Source organism: Palaemon carinicauda, chromosome 20 (genome assembly GCF_036898095.1).
Source record: "Palaemon carinicauda isolate YSFRI2023 chromosome 20, ASM3689809v2, whole genome shotgun sequence".
In the NCBI taxonomy this organism is placed as follows: Eukaryota; Metazoa; Arthropoda; class Malacostraca; order Decapoda; family Palaemonidae; genus Palaemon; species Palaemon carinicauda.
This window is the reverse complement of record NC_090744.1, coordinates 22514804-22518572: the sequence shown is the minus strand read 5'-3', so window position 1 is coordinate 22518572 and position 3769 is coordinate 22514804.

Here is a 3769-nt window from a genome sequence, read left to right as displayed (position 1 = left end):
TTAGAAGTTCTGTGACCTCTTTTTAGCTCCCACACCCTTTGCATTAGAAGATCTTTGACCTCTTTTTAGCTCCCACACCCTTTGCATTAGAAGTTCTTTGACCTCTTTTTAGCTCCCACACCCCTTGCATTAGAAGTTCTGTGACCTCTTTTTAGCTCCCACACCCTTTGCATTAGAAGATCTTTGACCTCTTTTTAGCTCCCACACCCTTTGCATTAGAAGTTCTTTGACCTCTTTTTAGCTCCCACACCCCTTGCATTAGAAGTTCTGTGACCTCTTTTTAGCTCCCACACCCTTTGCATTAGAAGATCTTTGACCTCTTTTTAGCTCCCACACCCTTTGCATTAGAAGTTCTTTGACCTCTTTTTAGCTCCCACACCCCTTGCATTAGAAGTTCTGTGACCTCTTTTTAGCTCCCACACCCTTTGCATTAGAAGATCTTTGACCTCTTTTTAGCTCCCACACCCTTTGCATTAGAAGTTCTTTGACCTCTTTTTAGCTCCCACACCCCTTGCATTAGAAGTTCTTTGACCTCTTTTTAGCTCCCAAACCCCTTGCATTAGAAGTTCTTTGACCTCTTTTTAGCTCCCACACCCCTTGCATTAGAAGTTCTTTGACCTCTTTTTAGCTCCCAAACCCCTTGCATTAGAAGTTCTGTGACCTCTTTTTAGCTCCCAAACCCCTTGCATTAGAAGTTCTTTGACCTCTTTTTAGCTCCCACACCCCTTGCATTAGAAGTTCTTTGACCTCTTTTTAGCTCCCAAACCCCTTGCATTAGAAGTTCTTTGACCTCTTTTTAGCTCCCAAACCCCTTGCATTAGAAGTTCTTTGACCTCTTTTTAGCTCCCACACCCCTTGCATTAGAAGTTCTTTGACCTCTTTTTAGCTCCCAAACCCCTTGCATTAGAAGTTCTTTGACCTCTTTTTAGCTCCCAAACCCCTTGCATTAGAAGTTCTTTGACCTCTTTTTAGCTCCCACACCCCTTGCATTAGAAGTTCTTTGACCTCTTTTTAGCTCCCACACCCCTTGCATTAGAAGTTCTTTGACCTCTTTTTAGCTCCCAAACCCCTTGCATTAGAAGTTCTTTGACCTCTTTTTAGCTCCCAAACCCCTTGCATTAGAAGTTCTTTGACCTCTTTTTAGCTCCCACACCCCTTGCATTAGAAGTTCTTTGACCTCTTTTTAGCTCCCAAACCCCTTGCATTAGAAGTTCTTTGACCTCTTTTTAGCTCCCAAACCCCTTGCATTAGAAGTTCTTTGACCTCTTTTTAGCTCCCAAACCCCTTGCATTAGAAGTTCTTTGACCTCTTTTTAGCTCCCACACCCCTTGCATTAGAAGTTCTTTGACCTCTTTTTAGCTCCCAAACCCCTTGCATTAGAAGTTCTGTGACCTCTTTTTAGCTCCCACACCCCTTGCATTAGAAGTTCTGTGACCTCTTTTTAGCTCCCACACCCCTTGCATTAGAAGTTCTGTGACCTCTTTTTAGCTCCCACACCCCTTGCATTAGAAGTTCTGTGACCTCTTTTTAGCTCCCAAACCCCTTGCATTAGAAGTTCTGTGACCTCTTTTTAGCTCCCAAACCCCTTGCATTAGAAGTTCTGTGACCTCTTTTTAGCTCCCACACCCCTTGCATTAGAAGTTCTGTGACCTCTTTTTAGCTCCCAAACCCCTTGCATTAGAAGTTCTGTGACCTCTTTTTAGCTCCCAAACCCCTTGCATTAGAAGTTCTGTGACCTCTTTTTAGCTTCCCCACCCCTTGCATTAGAAGTTCTTTGACCTCTTTTTAGCTCCCACACCCCTTGCATTAGAAGTTCTGTGACCTCTTTTTAGCTCCCACACCCTTTGCATTAGAAGATCTTTGACCTCTTTTTAGCTCCCACACCCTTTGCATTAGAAGTTCTTTGACCTCTTTTTAGCTTCCCCACCCCTTGCATTAGAAGTTCTTTGACCTCTTTTTAGCTTCCCTACACCCTTTGCATTAGAAGTTCTTTGACCTCTTTTTAGCTTCCCCACCCCTTGCATTAGAAGTTCTTTGACCTCTTTTTAGCTTCCCCACCCCTTGCATTAGAAGTTCTTTGACCTCTTTTTAGCTTCCCCACCCCTTGCATTAGAAGTTCTTTGACCTCTTTTTAGCTCCCCCACCCCTTGCATTAGAAGTTCTTTGACCTCTTTTTAGCTTCCCCACCCCTTGCATTAGAAGTTCTTTGACCTCTTTTTAGCTCCCACACCCCTTGCATTAGAAGTTCTGTGACCTCTTTTTAGCTCCCACGCCCTTTGCATTAGAAGATCTTTGACCTCTTTTTAGCTCCCACACCCTTTGCATTAGAAGTTCTTTGACCTCTTTTTAGCTCCCACACGTCTAGCATTAGAGGTTCTTTGACCTCTTTTTAGCTCCCACACCTCTAGCATTAGAAGTTCTTTGACCTCTTTTTAGCTCCCACACGTCTGCATTAGAAGTTCTTTGACCTCTTTTTAGCTCCCACACCTCTAGCATTAGAAGTTCTTTGACTGCTTTTTAGCTCCCACACCTCTAGCATTAGAAGTTCTTTGACCTCTTTTTAGCTCCCACACCCTTTGCATTAGAAGTTCTTTGACTTCCTTTTAGCTCCCACACCTCTAGCATTAGAAGTTCTTTGACCTCTTTTTAGCTCCCACACCTCTAGCATTAGAAGTTCTTTGACCTCTTTTTAGCTCCCACACCTCTAGCATTAGAAGTTTTTTTACCTGTTTTTCAGCTCCCTTACTTCAAGCATTAGAAGTTCTTTGACCTCTCTTTATAGCTCCCACACCTCTAACATTAGAAGTTCTTTGACCTCTCTCTTTAGCTCCCACACTTCTAGCATTAGAAGTTCTTTGACATATATTTCTAGGTTCCATACTTTTAGCATTAGAGGGTCTTCGATCTATATTTTGAGGTGCCTTACTTCTAGCATTAGAGGCTCTCTATTTTTAGGTGTCTTACCTCTGGCATTAGAGGCTTCTTTTCGCTGTTCTCTCCTGTCTTTTAGTTTTCAAGATCTTCTTTCATTAGATTATCTGTTTCTTTCGAGATTTCACTGTCTCTTTTCCTTAGTTCGTCAGTGTCCTTCTAGATTTCAAAAGAGATTTCAGTGCCGCGAGTCCTCACTTCGTCAGATTCCTCAGGGAAATCGAAGGCATTTATTCATTACCTATTTGGGCAATGAATAAAGAGATGAATACTATCGATTTCTCCGCATACACTATCATGCCAAAGTAAATGACGAGCAACATGATATATTTACCAATGTCGTCTGGATATGTCCTTACTTCAATGGCGAATTTTAGGACAACACTGTTGAAGAACTACACGTCACTCATCGTTCAGTTGAACCATTCTGCCTCCATCCTCATTCCCCGCAATCCGTTTTTGCACCGATACAAAGCCTCGTACTTTTTACAAGAGTCTCCTTTAATAAGACATCGTCGCAAAAGCCCAAGCAAAGGATCCTTCAAGGCGCATACATTATGATCTTCAAAGCTCAGCTGCCAACGGAAGATCCCGTGTCTTTCTATAGGTCGGGCGATATAGAACGAACGATCGGCAACTTCGGCAGCAACCAAAACCATCTGTAGTTGATGGTGTTCCGAAGACGTAATACATAATTCTTACCGGCAGCTTCCTATTCCGCCAGAACGTGTGAGTTAAGTGAAATCCTTCTCCCAGTCATCAACTCATTTCCTCTTACTCCTATTGACGCGCAATTCCTTGGTTAGATTTCGCCAGCTACATACAGATCATGTGAGGT